Source organism: Diabrotica virgifera, chromosome 5 (genome assembly GCF_917563875.1).
Source record: "Diabrotica virgifera virgifera chromosome 5, PGI_DIABVI_V3a".
Taxonomy (NCBI): Eukaryota; Metazoa; Arthropoda; class Insecta; order Coleoptera; family Chrysomelidae; genus Diabrotica; species Diabrotica virgifera.
The window spans coordinates 115,299,923-115,318,804 of record NC_065447.1 but is presented as its reverse complement, the minus strand read 5'-3'; the positions used below and the strand labels follow the sequence as shown (position 1 = coordinate 115,318,804).

At 32.2% G+C, this 18,882-nt stretch overlaps 1 protein-coding gene across 1 annotated transcript in view; it reads right to left on the bottom strand.

Annotated features, from left to right (window-relative positions):
- LOC126885112 (facilitated trehalose transporter Tret1-like) overlaps positions 1-17,751 on the bottom strand; it is a 77,054-nt gene extending 59,303 nt beyond the window's left edge. Inside the window, exon 1 of the mRNA XM_050651539.1 lies at positions 17,589-17,751. The gene's annotated coding sequence lies outside the window, so the exon portion shown is untranslated. The remainder of the gene's footprint in view (positions 1-17,588) is intronic.
- Positions 17,752-18,882: the final 1,131 nt, after the last annotated feature.

Below are 18,882 nucleotides of genomic sequence, written 5' to 3'. Positions count from 1 at the left end.
AGTTAACCGTGCACTTCGTCGAACGCTAGTTTACAGTGCACCAATGTTTGTGAGGAGGGTGACTTTAGCGTTATAAATAAAAAATTATAGAAGCTATAGATTTACTTTTAGAAAAATCTTTATAAAAGGTTTTTTGTAAAATTTTTTGAATTTTTCAATGGCTAAGTCTGTTTTTTTCTAAGATTTATATTTTCAGATTTATTTAAAAAAATAATAAAAAAATGTAGAACACTTCTGGAGTAGAACTTTTTGATATGTTGTTTATTAAACATTTCTTAATAAATATTACAAAAAGTCAAAATCTATACTGACTCCCTTATTTATTCAAATTTTGATTTAATATTATTAGTGTGGAATTTTATTTCTCAACGGTACGACTTTAAAGGGTAAATATAAATTGCTTATTATTAAATAGATAATAATTGGACTCATGCTTAAACTTTAATAGTGTATTATGCAACGAGCATTTAATGATGGTCATTATAAAGCGAGTATGAGGGATACGAAACGAGCCGCCTAGCGGCGAGTTTCGTATAGAGTACGAGCTTCATAATGATAATTAAATGCAAGTTGTATACACGATTTTTTCTATGATTATTCACAATAAAAATATATTCAAATTTATAAATTTTGTAACGCAAACAAATTAAGTAGTTTGTCAGCTTGACAGTTTGTTTACATAATATTGAGAACTGTCAAAGCGTATGTATTTGACTCGCCATTGGTCACTGCGCGTGATGGGATACCGTATCGGACTACCTTTATCGCGAATGCCAAATCGCGATTCTATTGGCTAAAAATCTGTATCTTAATTAAAATCTGTATCATAATGGAGTTCATTGTGATACAGTTAGTGATATCATAATTAATATATTATAGCATGAGAATAGAAAAAGACTACTTTATCAGGTCCGGATTTAAAGGGGGCAGGCAGGGCAGCTGCCCGAGTTCCCCATATTCCGGGGGCCCCCACAAAGCTGCAAACGTAAAAAATCAGCACATTATTCACATAGAATAATTGTTCTCAATCAATTAACTGTGATATTCCGTTACATGGAAGATTACACTCCTGTTGAAAGGTTTCTCATATTTTTGTCAAATCACGGTCATAAAGTAGATGATGTATTTTATTCTCTAGTGACAATGGCATTCTTGCGAACACATGATATCGATTTGAAAAACTGCATAGGAGAGTCCTACGACAACACGTCAATTATGAGTGGGAAATACAATTTTGTTTAGGCTAAAATTAGAGAAAATAATATCTAGGTGTTGTGGATTCCGTGTGCCACCCACTCTCTAAATTTAGTTGCAATAGCTGCAGCTGAGTGTTGTCCTGATGCCATAACATTCCTTTATTTCTTAGAAGAACTATACGAACTATATGTATTTTTCACTTTTCCTACATATAGATACATTTTATTAATCGAATGTTTAAAATCTGCGCCTTTAAGCGAGAGCAACGCTGACCGTGGCAGAAATATTATTGTTCCTAAAAATAAATACTTCTAGCTGGCCATCTAGTAGTGATGCAGCAAAAGCTCTAGTTAAAGGTTATAATCAGATTCAATGAGCATTATCCAAAACTTCAGAAGACGATGAGCAACAATTTAAAATTCGTAGCGATGCAAATGGTTTATATAATCGAATGTGTTTACTGGAAACAGGAATATTTGCAATATTTTGAAATCTCAGATCGAAGATCCAAATATTGACCTTAATTCAGGAGTGGCGGCACGATCACTTCATCAATTTATATTTATTTTAACGAATATTCGAATGATTTCACTGAATTATGGAACATCTCCAGAGAGTGAAATGACAACATCAGAGAAATTTAGGACTCAAAATTTTACTCTTATAGATCAGTTCAGTCCTTCTTCAGAGGTTTTCTGCAAATGAATCCATTCATTCCAATTTTGGATTTTACATCATTAGGAAAATTTAACTCCCAATGAAGTTGAGTCTCACTCACCGAAGCTTACCGACATTTATAGCAATTATTTAGGTGAAAACCTATGTGTCGAAGTGGTACAATTTGTAGAATATTTCAATTCATTTACAGAATAAATCGGCTCATCAAATATAAGTAAAAGACTTCGAATGTACTGACTGAAAAGAAAAAAAATATGAAAGATGCGTTTCCAAAGGTTGAGGTGACAATTCGTTTATATTTAGTTCTGATGCTGAACCAATTATTGCATTGGAGAGAAATCATTCTCAAAACTTAAGTTAATTAAAAATCGATTTCAGGCCAACAGCGTTTGAATCATCTCTCTATACAGGGTGTCCAGAAACTCTACCGACAAATGAAGACAGGAGATTCCTCATATAATTTTAAGACATTTTAACCCAATTCATCTATGTGCGTCCCACCTTGACTTTACAGTACAGTTTATTATGACCAACAGTGATGCCAAATTTTATCAGAAACAGGTTTTAAGCAAACATCCTTTTTTCAATAGGATAACTATTAATAACGTGGGAATTAATATTCTTGACATTTTGTGGCTGTCAGGGTTTCTAAAACATTTTTTTTCGAAAAATACCTTTATGCGAACAAAATAAAAATAATTTTGCATAAAACATTTATATAATACCTAATGTATTTAAGCGCATAAATATGTTAAACCATAATAAATACGTAGGTACCTACAGAAATAATTAAAATACATTTAAACTATATATTTTAGCTTCTTTCTATAATCCCGTCTTCCTCACTTTCACTGCCACTGTCATAGGGTGTAAACACGGTTATTAGACTTTATTACGGTTGTCTTGTCCGACGGTGATGGGGAGACTTATATTTTTGACTTTACGTCACAAGAGTTTACATTCCCATATTTTTAAATTATTTTCGATCATTGAATGTGTGTTATTGTGTATATATGTGTATTATTTGTGTTATTATGAAATAATAAGACAAATAGTACACATTTTATCTTATACCGGGTGGTGAATCGTAAAAACGGTCATAGGAAACTCAATGTAAAATTCTGAATTGTTGAATTCCTGCTTCCCTAATTATTCTACATCAAAAGTCATGAGAGAATACTTGTAGAGAATTAAAATCTGTATTAAAATCAAAAGTTAAAATTGTTCTACGATTTAAATGCATTCCAAAATTTTGAAAAATATGATACATTTGCCACAATAGGTATGCGTGTAAAAGTAAGGCCACACGTTACTATGCTGACAGTGCTCACACCATTGACTGAATAAAAAAATCTTTATTATTAATCCTTTCTCCGCAACTGAGGGTATCTTATCAACTGTATTGTTTTTAAACAATAGATGATAAAATAAAAATATTGACAGTTCAAAAATGTGAACATTATTGCATTGTGTGTGGCCTAAGTTTGGACTTAAAACTAAAATGTATTACATTTTTACAAAATTTTGGAATATGTTTAATTACGTAGACCAATTTTAAGTTATTTCCAATACAGATTTCAATCCTCTTCAAATAGTTTCTAATGTCTTTTGATGTAAAATAATTATTAGGGAAGCTGGAATTCAACAGTTCAGAATTTTACATTGAGTTAATGCAAAACTTTGACGCATGTCAAAATTCTCAATGCGTTTTAATTGTATTCATTTTTTTCGAATCCTGAGAAAACTAATAAATATTTTTGAAAAATGTAAACTCAGAATGAAAGACTACATTATTACCGAGGGCTGAAAGTCCCTGAAAACTTCTATAATGTTTATTTTAATAAGTTACAGGGCTGAAAATAAAAGAGAAGTGTGATATTTAATTTCAAATATTTCATTCAAAAGAATCTGCTTGTTTATTCTAAGGGGCTTTCCGCCCTCGGTAATAATGTAATCTTGCATCCTGCGTTTAAATTTTTCTAAAATACTTGGTTTTCTCAGGATTCGAAAAAAATCATATTGCGATTCAAATGACAGGAAACTCTCATGACGTAATCTCACCCCTGAATGTTCATTGGTTAGTCGATTTAGGCAACCGTAGTAATGTCTAAGAACCGTGGGGTGTAAACACATTAAAATGACATTAATTTCATCTTGGAACTCACTCATTAAGAATAACTTCAAATTTTCCAAATAAGCAATGAGTTACTCAATACAATGTTATCAGTAATAATTTTAAGCTTATTTAATATTCTTTATTATAATTTAATTTAGGTGAACTGACCATCAACAATAATACTTTATTTATTCTCAACTGTAGGACCTGGTAGGACAAAATAAAACTTTACTTAAACTTGACTGACAATCTATTTTATATTTTTCTTGACATTACTTCAGAACTGTCTATACTGTCAATACATAAAGTAACAACCATATAAAAACATCCACTTTTAATGTTGAATATTCTAACATTCTTAACCAAAAAAAGTTATTAAGCATATCGACTATAAAATTGCTGATTACTTTTCGTAAATCAATATCACTCACAAAAAACAATGAAAAATATTGTTTTACTTGATTGTAACGGGTTAGTTTTAATTTACCATTTTAGAGACCTACATTATAGTGTAGGAAACAAAGGTTGAACCTTGCAAAATGGACACAAGTCCGGTTTTATTTTTTTTCTGGTATATCAAGGGGTGCTTATTATAAGACTAACTTTTTCTGAAAAAATTTCGCCCCGGAACCTCCCTTTTCACCCCTTTAAAGGGGGTAATTTGTGGTTTTTGCGGAACGTAGCCCTTCCTGTAACTTTTACAAAAAATTTCTTTTATAGAAATATGAAGAGGACTATATTTTCTACGATTTATTTCCAACACCATCTCTCTATCATCCACCGTTTAGCAGGGGTGGCGCTCTAAAGTTGACAAGTTTTTAAAAAAGATGTTTTTAAAAAATATATATTTTTCCCTAATTGTAACGGAAATTAAGAAGAAATCCTGCGGCGATTATTCACAAATAATTGACTGATTTTTTGGTATAGGTTTTACTTAAGGGTAATTGCCCTTTTTTTAATTACAGGGTGTTACATTTTAAAAAACCTCTTTTTATACCATCTGAACCGTTTATGCTAGAGTAAAAAGACTCTCAGCGATTACCCATGTACTGGTGCTATTTACAAATTTGTATAATGCACCCCCATTTTTTCCCTGGAACCACCCCAAAAAAAAGAAGAATTAATAAATAAATTGATTTTCTTGGAATCCTTCACACACAACGCCCTTTATTAATATGCTTCATATATCATTTTGTGGACGTTATTATTACCCATGCATGGACACCAAAAGCAATTTCTTAGTGCAACCCCTGTAGCAAAAAAAAAATAAATAAAATGGGGGGTTGCAAATTTTTTTTTGGTTTTTGGCTTTTTGATCCATATGGGCACATGCTTCATCAATAGTGCTTTTCAAAAATATATATGGTTATTCCAACATCTCTGCGAAAAACCACCCCTATCCTTGAAAATATCTGCAGAAACTACACCTATCCCTTGGCGAGCATGTTTTTACGATTTTCTCATTACCTATGTGTTCTTTTTAAACAAAACTTATACAGGGTTAAAGATCACTATTTACTCTAAAAATTATGTCCTATTCATTTTTTCGTATAAGTAACCGTTACGGCACAGTGGCGCCGTAAACCCTCATATATGCTTTGGCGGGCTCCAGTTTTTGTTTTTTTTTTTCGTCATCTGTTCGTTTTATTGATAAAGTACTTATGCAAAATAAAACAACACAGTGTAACCTACAAATTATGACTTATGCACATTTTACATTCTTTGCTCCCCAAAGCCACAGTGGTGGCCCAAAATAAATTTTTGCATATTTTCGCCACCTACATGCATTTTATTGCATTAATGCTACCTTAACAGCACAATATTTACCCTTAGCTGGTCGCTACGCAGTGGCGGATCCAGGGAGGGGTGATGGGGGTGATCAACTCCCCCCCCCCTCTCAAACCAAGTGATATTATATTCAAAGATTATAAAAATATTCATTTATTTTTATAGAAATTTAACCAATTGGCACCCCCCTCTTAACGATGCTGGATCCGCCACTGTCGCTAAAGCATAAAAAGTCATTCTTATAAAAATACTATTAATATAATATAAGTATTTCTATAAAAATAAATGAATATTTTTATAATCTTCAAATATAATATCACTTGGTTTGAGAGCGGTGGGGGTGATCGGCCCCATCACCCCTCCCTGGATCCGCCACTGCTTAGCGACCACTTAGGGGTGAATATTGTGCTATTAAGGTAGCATTTAACGCAATAAAATGCGTGTAGGTGGCGAAAATATGAAAAAAATTTTATTTTGGGCCACCACTGTAGCTTTGGGGAGCAAAGAATGTAAAATGTGCATAGGTCATGATTTGTAGGTTACACTGTGTTGTTTTATTTTACATAAGTACTTTATCAATAAAACAAACAGATGACGAAAAAATAACAAAAACTGGAGCCCGTCAAAGCATATATGAGGTTTACGACGCACTGTGCCGTAACGGTTGCTTAAACGAAAAAAATTAATAGGACCTAATTTTTAGAGTAAATAGTGGTCTTTAACCTTGTATAAGTTTTGTTTAAAAAAAATGAATATGTAATGAGAAAATCGTAAAAACATGCTGGATAAGGTATAGGGGTAGTTTCTGCAGTATATTTTCAAGGATAGGGGTGGTTTGCGCAGGGATGTTGCAATAACCATATATATTTTTGAAAAGCACTATTGATGAAGCATATGCCCATATGGATCAAAAAGCAAAAAACAAAAAAAAAATTTCAACCCCCCATTTTATTTATTGTTTTTGGCTACAGGGGTTGCACTAGGAAATCGCTTTTAGTGTCCATGCATGGGTAATAATAACTTGCACAAAATGATATATGAAGCATATTAATGAAGGGCATTGTGTGTGAAGGATTCCAAGAAAAACACTTTATTTATTAATTCTTCTTTTTGTTTGGGTGGTTCCGGGGAAAAAATGGGGGTGCATTATACAAATTTGTAAATAACACCAGTACATGGGTAATCGCTGAAAGTCTTTTTACTCTAGCATAAACGGTTCAGATGGTATAAAAAGGGTTTTTTTAAAATGTAACACCCTGTAATTAAAAAAAGGGCAATTACCCTTAAGTGAAACCTATACCAAAAAATCAATCATCTATTTGTGAATAATATCCGCAGCATTTCTTTTTAATTTCCGTTACAGTTAGGGAAAAATATATTTTTTTTAAAAACATCTTTTTTAAAAACTTGTCAACTTTGGGGCGCCACCCTTGCTAAACGTCGGATGATAGAGAGATCCTGTTGGAAATAAATCGTAGAAAATATAGTCCTCTTCATATTTCTATAAAAGAAATTTTTTGTAAAAGGTACAGGAAGGGCTACGTTCTGCAAAAACCATAAATTACCCCCTTTAAAGGGGTGAAAAGGGGGGTTCCGGGGCGAAATTTTTTCAGAAAAAGTTAGTCTTATAATAAGCACCCCTTGATATGCAAGAAAAAAAATAAAACCGGACTTGTGTCTATTTTGCAAGGTTCAACCTCTGTTTCCTACACTATTATTAGGACCTTGGTAATGTCCGATTGAAAATTCTTTTGAAGAAAATCGGCATCGCCGCGCTAAAAACTCCCATAAGGATTGTATTGCCGTATGTTTGTGTACTGTAAAGTCAAGGTGGGACAGACATTAGTCCGAAAATGCTTCCTAAGGGAGCTAGAGCTCTTTGAAGATGGCGTCTTGTAATTAGTTTTTCTTAAATACCTCCAGAACGCTTCTATTTAGAAAAACAAAAATTGGTAAACACATTTATCCTCCAGAGATATATCGATTTCATCTATTGTGAATTTCTAGTACCGGTCATAGGCGTCCGTTTTGGGTAGAGCAGCGGTTATTTTATTGCATAACTTTTTTGTCTTGAACTTTTAAGAATTTTTGATACTGGATTATTATATTGTGAGATATTCTAGTACTAAAAGGTACGATATAAATCGGTAAGATACACCGTTTTCTAGAAAAATCGATTTGAAAATTTTTCGTTCTTTGAATTTAAAAAAAAAATGAAAAAACAATTTAAAAAAAAGCGGTGTATTTTACCAACTTACAGCAAGAGTAACTTTTAGTACTAAAATACCTCACAATTTAATAATCTAAAGTCAAAAATTCTTAAAAATTAAAGATAAAAAAGTTAAAATATACGATAAAATAACTCTTCACCTACCCAAAACGGACGCATATGACCGGTACTAGAAATTCGCAATTAATGAAATCGATTTGTCTCTGGACTGTAAATAAACGTACCAGTTTTCGTTTTTCTAAATGTTTTTTTTTATTTTTTTTTGGAAATTCAATAAACGAAAAATTTTCAAATCGATTTTTCTAGAAAACGGTGTGTTCTACCGACTTAAAGCAAGAGTACCTTTTAGTACTAGCATACCTCGTATTTTAATAATCTAGTGTCAAAAATGCTTAAAAGTAAAATACATAAAAGTTATGCGATAAAATAACCGTTGCCCTACCCAAAACGGACGCCTATGACCGGTACTAGAAATTCACAATAAATGTTATCGATTTATCTCTAGAAGATAAATATGCGTACCAATTTTCATTTTTCTAAATAAACGCGTTCTGGAGTTATTTAAGAAAAACTAATTATAAGACGCCATCTTCAAAGAGCTCTAGCTCCCTTAGAGAATTTTCGGACTAGAAGAATTGGGTTAAAATGTCTTAAATTTATCTGAGGAATCTCCTATCTTCGTTTGTCGGTAGAGTTTCTGGACACCCTGTATAATGATCATTGAATACGTCGCCTTAAAGCAATTAGACATGCCCGATATAATCAAGGAATTTTCAATTAAAAAATCTCGAAAAGTACCCAGACTTTCATCATACATGTTACTATGTTTATTTTTGATATTTAACTGCCACAAGATACAGTTCTTGTATTTTTTATTATTTAAAACTATATTTATAAAAGTAGATCAAATACCATAGTTATACCAACAATGGTAGAAGGTAGGGCCCCATATTAATTCTGCCCAGGGGCCCCCACTGCCTTGAATCCGGCTCTGTATTTTATACAACCAGAACCCATATCTTTAAATCCTGTAATCTAAAGTTTAAGTATATTTTTTTTGTAAAGTTTATTTAATCAAAAATTTTTAGTTTGTTTGTTAAAGTACTGAATTTAATATGAGCTCTTTATGCATATTGTTATGTTATATGATAGAATTTGTTTCAGTGAACTAGCCTTATGTTAACAAATTGCTTAATTTTCTGGTTATTTCACGTTGAAATATTCGATTTGGAATTTAAATTTATGTTTCATGAGCTAAAACTTTGCTTTTACTGGGTATATAGACTTTATTAATACATTTTACTTTTTTGAGTTCTTTGCGAAAAACCACCTGAAAACGTGGTTTTTTGTCGAAAAATAAACATTTTCAATTGAAGATATCTTGAAAAGTATTGACTTACTTAGAAAACTCTATAGAACGAAAGTTACTTAGAATTAATAAATTTATCCATTTTTGGACTTAATTTCAAACGCACGTTTAGTAAATCCAAATGTTCATGTGATTCGGAATTAAACCTAAAAATCACACTCCAAAACGGTCATATACCGGGCTATAAATATTTTATGGTTACTTTTGAGTTAATAATTGCCCTTTGTAGAGTTATAGTTTTATTTGCTGCTTTAATAGAAGCACATAGACTTCTTAGTAGAGGATGCGACATAATGCCAGTCTGCAGTAATCTCTTCAATGGATAAAAGTTGTTTGATAATATATCGCCGGTCCCGAATAAGAATGACGTACCTGCAAATGTTGTCAATAAATAGGGTTGAAAAGGGGGGGACTAAATTAAGATAATGAAATTCGGACCAATAGGAATGAAAATAAGAGCCATCGCTGTAAGAATAAACAGCATAATAAATATTTAAAAATAATTTTCTTGTACAGAAAAGTTTTCGGATGAAGAATGGCGCTAACTGTAGATAGAGATGAAAATGGGGGGAATACATTGAGATATGCTTTTACTCATAATGAAATCCAAACTAATGGGGATAAAACTAAAAGCCGTCATTTAGAGACCGACCGAATGTGATTTTTTTGGCCGATGCCGAAGTTCGGCCTGTAAGATACCTTCGGCCGAAGCCGAAGCCGAAAGTGACTAAAAATATAGGTATTATTAAAAGTTATTTTTACAACACTAGAACAATAACCTTAACTGATTTTGCAACGTAAATTATTTTAAAATTGGAATATAATACATTTCACGGATAAATAAGCACTAGTAGCAATGCTGTTCCCACGAGAGAATAAACTTAAACTGTTAGAAATTTTTGCATTCATAGTAGGGATAGTCGATGGTCGATGTTTTGCCATTAATATTTAGGTAGTCAAAACACCAGTAATCTTGAATTTTAACAAATACAATAAAATTGTAGTTTCTAAAAATTTTACTACATGAGAAATATTGAACTGAAGATCTTGAGACATATTGGCCTATTGTTATTTATAGCCTACCTACCACCTGAAAGTTTGTAAGACGTTTTAGTTTAGGGTATAAAATAGGGTGTAAATATTATTCAAATTATCAAAGACTCGCCAAAGCATATTGTCTAAAGATTATTTATATAGGTAGTATAGTATACCTACTGACAGAGCATTTTATTATTCCACCTTCGGCGAAACCTTCGGCTTCGTTTTGGCCGAAGCCGAATTTTGGCTGAAGGTTTAAATATTGGCCGAAGGTGGCCGAAGCCGATGCCGAAGCCGATTAATCGGTCGGTCTCTAGCCGTCATTGTAAGACTTAACGCCATGCCGATATGCTCCGGATGGTTACTATTTATTTAAGCACTACTTTATATATATATTAAAACAATTTATCTACTCTATGTCATATTATGTATAAGTTTTTAGTGTGTGAAAACTGTCATTATAGATAGCAGTGCGTAAAGGATTTAAAGTGTGCGTGAAGTAACAATGTATTTTAAATGGGATTTACTTTTTGCACTCTTTTTAACTTTCGCGTTTTCATGGTGTCAATCCTTAACTTTCGCGTTGTCATGGTGATGACAATATGAGCAATGAATTACAACAAAAGTTTTGACAGTTTTGTGGTTTGAAAGTAGTTAGAATTTTTAAATGTCAAAGTTCTAAAAATTGTAGAATAGAAATGAATTCCAGTGAGGAAGAGTTACGGCTTTTTTATTTGTTTATCGTAGATAAAATATTTTATGAAACTGTGCGTGAAGTACTTTTTGCGAACTTACGCGATTTATAGCACTCGCTCCGTTGTCGCTCGTGCTCTAAAAATCGCGTGCATTCGCAAAAAGCATACTTCACGAACTGTTTCATAAATAACTATTAAAGCCCGCACTTCACTCTCGCCGAAGTCGATTGAGGTTCAACAAGTACGAGAGTGTAGACGGCCACCTTGTGTAACTTTGCCTAACTTCGTTATACTTCCGAAATCTGTCGGTCTGGTCAAAGGGATCTTTGTCGGTATCGCACCGCTCTTTGTCGGTATCGCACTTCGAACGAGTGTGTAGAGAGGGTACTTCGGACTTCGGTCAACTTTGGCGAAGTAACTTCGCCGAGAGTGTGGAGCCCGTTTTAGATGAAGAATGACGCAACTTTAAAAAGTTAAAATGGGGGGATTAAATTAAGATAATGGAATTCGAACCATTAGGGATAAAAATAAAAGCCATCATTGTAACAATAAACGCCATATCGATGTTCCTGTACGATTAGTCTTCACTTAGTCCCCATTTTAAATATTTAAAAATGGTTTTTTGCTATCTTGAGAGATTTGTATTTTTGCAGTTGCGTCATTCTTACATTGTTATTCCGTACCTTCAATATATATGTAATTTGTTTATGTTATATTACGTTCTTTAAAGGTAAAATATTGCAAAACCTCTAAATTTTAAAGAACCGCTTGGATTGACATGAAATTTGGGACATCTTGGATATTAGCGCACCCTAATATGTCTGTGCAGATATTGCACCATTGCCGTATCCTCTATTTTTTCATACTATCACGTTACAATTTTTTGTGATATTATATTTGTGTGTGAAATGTATCATTTTTGTGTATTTTAGGTATGTTCTAATATGTTATGTATATATAGGTTTTTACTTGATTATTTTAAATCATTGTGACGTTTCACTTGCTAGAAACCTTGTAATATTGTGTAATGTGGTAAAAGTAAGTAGTTTTGAAACACCAATTAAGTAAAGTTTATTATGTTGTTGTTTTCACCAATTTTGAAAAAATGTGAAAACATTGAATTGTCCACGTCCGTCTGTCCGTCCGTCCGTCTTGTCTGTCTGTTTGCAAACTCAACTCCTCCGTCATTATACCAGGTAGAATGACAAATGAGGTGTCAAATGAAAGCTTATCCAAGGATGGTAATAAAGGTGAGAAATTTAACCTAGGCTGTCTGTCCGTCTGTATGTCCGACCGCGTACATGATTCCTTCGTCATTATACCAGGTAGAACAACAAATCCTTGGACTATAAGCTTTAATTTGACACCTCATTTGTCATTATACCTAGTATAATGACGGAGAAGTAAACGTTATTATTCTATTATTCTTGTAGGTACATTTTTTAACATTGATTGAAATTATGAAAGTAATATATAGAAAACAGCATGGCAACACTGTAACGCACAAACATAAAAATTTAGCCACATTCAGCTGTGCGTTACATAGGGTGCTTTAATATCCAAGATGTCCGAAATTTAATACTTTTCGAGTTATTTGCGAGTGAATATGTTAATTTTTCTACAAAATAACCACGTTTTTAGACGGTTTTTCGCAAATAACTCAAAAAGTAAGTATTTGGTCGAAAAAAAAAAATTCTTATCAAAAATATAGCACGTAAAAAAGTGAAAAACATGGTTTATATATTAGGTCAATATACCTAGTAGAAGCAGAGTTATAGCTAATGAAAAATAGGTTCATATTCGTCAAATTCCAAATCGTATATTTTAACGTGCCATAACCAAAAAACGAAGCGTTTTTTTGAGGAAAACTCTTTTTAACTTTTTTAAAGTGTTTAAGAAATGCTTATTTTTGTTTTTTAATAAATTTTTTTAGCCTAAAAAGTAAACAAGTCACTCTCAAAATAAAGTTGGTCCCTTTTTTTTGGTAAGAAATCGGGAAAATCACCCCCTAATTAGCATTTCAAATCAACTTAATTGTTACCACTTCACAAGTTTTTTAGTCGCGTATGTATTGATCATATGATCTGTAAGTTTCATCGGTTCAAAGTTATTATTTTTGAAAGAGATATAGTTGAAAGGGCTTGAATGAGTCACGAGTGTATGCAAATTTAGAAACACCGAATCTTAATCTATTTTTGTCTTACAGAAAAACAAAAAAATAGAAAATGTTCAGAAAAGTAAAACCGACTTTTTTTATTGTTTAAGATTTTTGGTATCTCTAATAATTTTTAAGTTATTTTGATAAAAATAATTTTTTTCAAAATTAAAATTTTAAAAATTTTTACTTTAAAACCACATTTTTTTCAAAGATAAGCACTTTGAATCGATGAAACTTACAGATCATATAAAAACAACATAAGTAAAGTAACTTGTGGATCGGTAACGATTAATTTCATTTAAATTATTAATTGGGGGGTGATCTTCCTGATTTTTTTTTTGCCAAAACAAAAAGGACCACCTTTATTTTGAGCGTAACTTGCTTACATTTGATGCTAGAAATTTTTTTTATAAAAATAGAAACAAATCTTTTTTTAAGCACTTTAAGAAAGTTGTAATGTGTTTTCCCCAAAAATGCTTCATTATTTGGATATTTCACATTGAATTATTCTATTTGGAATTTTTCGAATATGAACCTATTTTTCATTATCTATAACTCTGCTTTTGCTAGGTAAAGAGACCTAATATATACACCATTTTTTTAACTTTTTTATAGGCTATAGTTTTGAAAAGAATATTTTTTTTGGACAAAATGCTTACTTTTTGAGTTATTTGCGAAAAACCGTCTAAAAACGTGGTTATTTTGTTGAAAAATTCACATATTCACTTGCAAATAACTCGAAAAGTATTGATTTGGTGAAAAAACTCTATAGAACAAAAGTTGCTTAAAATTAGTCAGTTTATCCATTTCGGGGCTTATCTTGGACATATATTTTTTCACCCTCGAGATGGGGTGAAATTCACCCCCAGGTCAAAAGCACACATCGGCACCATATCACTTTTTTTCTTTGACATGTTAGCTATGCCTATGCCAAATTTCATGTCAATCCAAGCGGTTCTTTAAAACTTACAGCAAAAACCGTGAAAGAATGCACTATTAACAATTATAAAAATCAAGGAACTCCCAACGTAATTTTGTTCTGACTTAGATTAATTAATACTAAAACATGACTTTTTTTAAATTAAAAAAATTTCGGTCCGGGTAGATATTACTTTAGATTTTTTGGATCATTTGAAACAAAAAAGGTCTTTTCTAATTTTTAGGCTAAAATAACGATTTTCAAGGCTCAAAAACACAAGTAAAAATATTATTTTTATAATCAAGTACACAAACTCAAGTTCAAACCTTCTTCTACCGATAAGAATTTTTGCCATGTTTTATTCTAAAATCTATTTTTTTAATTGTTAAATGAGAAAGGATGGGAAGATGGGCATTAACAACTAAAAAATATCTTGTTAACAAATTTCTCAGTTAGCTTGGAAAATCCAATTACCCTTCCAAGCAACAACAAAAATGGAGTTGAAAACACAAATATACTTACAGACAAGCAGGCAATCACAATTTGCAAATCTAAAGATCTTTCCGTTCCCAAATTAATTTCATTAAGAAAGATATTTTGGAACCATCCATATATTTGGATCCTTTAACACTACCAAGAGTTATATTAACCAATAACTCGAACAGTCGATATCGTTTAGCAAGATTAAGGGAACCGTATATTTTAAAAGCAATTAAGCTACATCTTGCTTTTCTACACAACCAGCCTGCTTCAGTATTTTATGATGGATATACCAACACTAGCGTTAAACTCTTTTTTGGCTTCCGATTGACTACCTACCAAGACTGAAGAACTGCGAAAAATTCTTCTAGAATTTAACGATGCCTATGAAATTGGTCCAGCTGAGGTGGAAGCTGATCTTGCTGCTTTTAGGTCCTTTCTCACTTCAGAAAGAATTATACATCTACAAAAATCAAGGGAATGTCACCGAAATTATTATTCCACTAGCTCTCCAAGGAGAAATTTTTAAACAATACTACGTGTTCTGAGAAACTAGAAACCTCAAATAATTTTAGTGATGACAACTTTAGTATGGTTTGATTAATATTCGTTCTATCTATACATATAAATAAAAATGAATGTTTGTATGTACCTATGTATGTATGTATATGTACCTACTTCGTATTTCAAAAATGATATTTTTTTACTTATGTTTTTCAGCCTTGAAAATCGTCAACTTTCGTTAATTACAGTCAGAACAAAATTATATCGGGAACCACTTGTTTTTAATAATTGTTAATATACGCCAGTCAATGAGAGCAAGAACAGGATATTAACTTCGAAGTCTGTCCTACTATATCGATTTACTTGATATTTTAACAGTTAGTAGAGAATAGCTCAAGAAACAAAGTCTATAAGCCCCTATATACAATGGCACTTTTACCTTGGGGGCAGTTCCCACTTCTTCAAGTGGGTGGAAAATTTTTTGGTCAGAATAACCACGGAAGTGGCTAGAGAACATAATTCTAAGGAAAAAGTGTTCTTTCTACAATACCTTTTATTATAGTGTTATTTCTTTGTCCAACCAGTTGGAAGGGTTTAAAATGAATGGTTTTTGAAAGAAATAATACAGAGCACATTTTTAAATTTTCTTAAAAATCTTCCTTTTTCTCTATGTAATCTGAAAATCATAAGAGGTACAGTAATAAAAATAAAAACAAAATTTGTATCTAAAAAAACCCTATATTTTTGTACGGTATCTTATTTTCGTATCTTTTACCATTTTAGATAGGTCTGGATCCCGCGTATGAAAAAAAAGTTGATTTATAGCAAGCTGAAAATTTGTTAATAGCTTAAGGGTGTCTAGATGGATAAACTTTGATATATGGGAACACTGGAACTGGGGCAGTTTTAATTGTGGAACAGGTTAAAAATATGGAACGGCCAGACCACGAAAACGGCACATTTATTTTGTCCGACAGAATAGACTTAAACTCTCCGAACAGAGATTAAACTCTCATGCAAAAATCAGAGTGCTATTTATCACCTGTCATAATTCCTGTCATTTGACATATTCTACATGTTCCACTCATTAAAGCGCCCATTTGGTGATAAAGAGCAGTCTGATTTTTGCATGAGAGTTTAATCTCTGTTCGGAGAGTTTAAGTCTATTCTGTCGGACAAAATACATGTGCCGTTTTCGTGGTCTGACCGTTCCAAATTTTTAACCTGTTCCACCATTAAAACTGCCCCTGTTCCAGTGATCCCATATATCAAAGTTTGTCCGACTAGACACCCTTAAGCTATTAACAAATTTTCAGCTTGCTATTAATCAACTTTTTTTTTCATACGCGGGATCCAGACCGTTACATGGAGAAAAAGGAAGATTTTTAAGAAAATTTAAAAATGCGATCTATAATTTGATCTTATTTTTTTTTTCGAAAACCGTTCATTTTAAACCCGTCCAACTTTTTGAACGTAGGAATAATACTATAATAAAAGATTATAGAAGGATATTATAGAAGGAAAACGATGCATTTAAATTCTGCTAGATGTGGGGTTAAATAATATACTTCTCATTTTTCTTTAAATACGTTAGTCATCAAATTTTTTGCAGCATATCTCGCTTGGTTTGAATGTAATCGACATTTAATATTGCTCATTTTAAAGATCTTTTCAAGCACTACAAAAGGTATTGGTAGCATGATACACCTAAAATCAACCGTTTCTCTATTATACAACCTCTGTTATACACCTAAAATCACCGATTTGAGCATGCACCAAAAAAAGTCTTTCACCTACCATATCTCTTTTTGCGTTATAACTAGAATATTTATGAACAAACAAATCTCTTTGTTTTTTATAGGCTACACAAATGTTTTATATAGTTTTTTTAGTTAGATACATAGTTTTTAAGGTAATAGGAAAGGCGTCAGTTTTCAATGAAAATGGCCACGAAAAACTCAAAAGGTATCGAGTTTTCAAAAAAATATATAGCACAGTTTTTGCTTAGAATAAGGTTCTCTAGCCACTTCCGTGGTTATTTTGACCAAAAAATTTTCCATCCACTTGAAGGGGTGGGAACCGCCTCCAAGATAAAAGCGCCATAGTATATAGGACTTTGTTGCCTGAGCTATTTCCTGCTTACTGTGAAAAGAAAAATCGATGTAGTAGGATGGAATTCGGAGCCAAATGCCCTCATTGAATGCCCTAATACAATAAATTACATATCAAACAACTTTTATCCATTAAAGAGCTCAGTGCAGATCGACTTTAAATATTATCGTCACTTAGACTATTTAGATATTTCCGCTGAAATGCGTGCAAAGAATAACTAAATTATTAAATCTTTAATTTTGTTATCAATAATAATCTGTTGGATGGTCATAAATAAAAAGTCTTTATTCACTTTTATACTCACAGTTCTTGCTTACTCTATTTATTAATACTACACTACACACACAATGTTTATGTAATTTGATGAAATGAAAGAGTCAATAACGTAAGTATTTTGTTTGGTTTTAGTGCAAACTATGTTTTTAAATGGATTGCCTGTTGCTCTATTTTTGTGAGATAAACTTAAGGTTATCGCAAAGGTATTAAAATGCATTTAAAATATTTTGAATTTAATCGAAAACAACACGGAATGCAATACGGAATTATGCGTATTAGTAGGGGAGCAAAGTATGCTAAATGTGCAGTCACTCGAGCGTTATGGGGACCTATTGGGTTGTGAAGAGTAGGTCCTAAAACCAAAAAAAGTTAAGTAAAGTTTTCCATTTTAGTGGGCGCTTGCCATTTTATAATTTAATTTTCCATTTCCAACAATCGTTTTTTCCGATTATAACGCCATCTATACATAATTCGAAAAAATGTTTCGAACAAAAGTTACTTATTTTTACGGAAGGAATCCAAATTTGCAATAAAAAATGGGGGTTCCTATTTACGATTTTAAAGTAACCCCCCACATCACCTCCGTGGGGGTCGTGTTTGATGGCATTCGATAAATTTTTTAAAAATATGGAATACGTGTATTTTACAGTTTTTCGATTTGATGTTCATTTTGTGTTCACCCCTCTCCGTGGGAAGTCGTGTTTTGTACCATTCGATAGATTTTTTAAAAATATTGAGCACATATTTTTTAGTTTTTCGATCTGTCATTCATTTCGCGAAATATTCGCTTTTTTCTTGTGAAACTTTGGGACTCACCTATTTCCTTACGCCCGGTCCAAATCGTCAGATTTTTAAAATATACACTCTCTTGCATGAACTTAACTTACCTTATCTTAATCTGACAATTTCGAGTTTTTGTAACGATAGATTTTTTTAGGGCCCCCCTTAACGAACTCCCCTGTGTTAAGAGCCAATATATGGTACAGGTACATCTTCATTGTACCAGGTTTCTCCCCATATGATAATCGGACGCGCTCGAGTAACTGCAAAAATCCCCGCTTGCGTTCCCCTACCATATTATGCATTTTTTTATGAAATATTGCTTTCATCAAAAACAATAATTTCATTTTCAGATAAAATAGTGCGTAAATTGCATTCTACGTATTCTCGCGAATGGCTTTAAGAATAGAGGAATCAAGTCCAACTCTGGAAATTATTTACCTTATAATTTATTAGTCTGTAATTGTTTACCCTTATACATTATAGTAGACCTCTTTAACACAGTGTAAAAGACAGGACACATACCAAAACAATGGCTACTC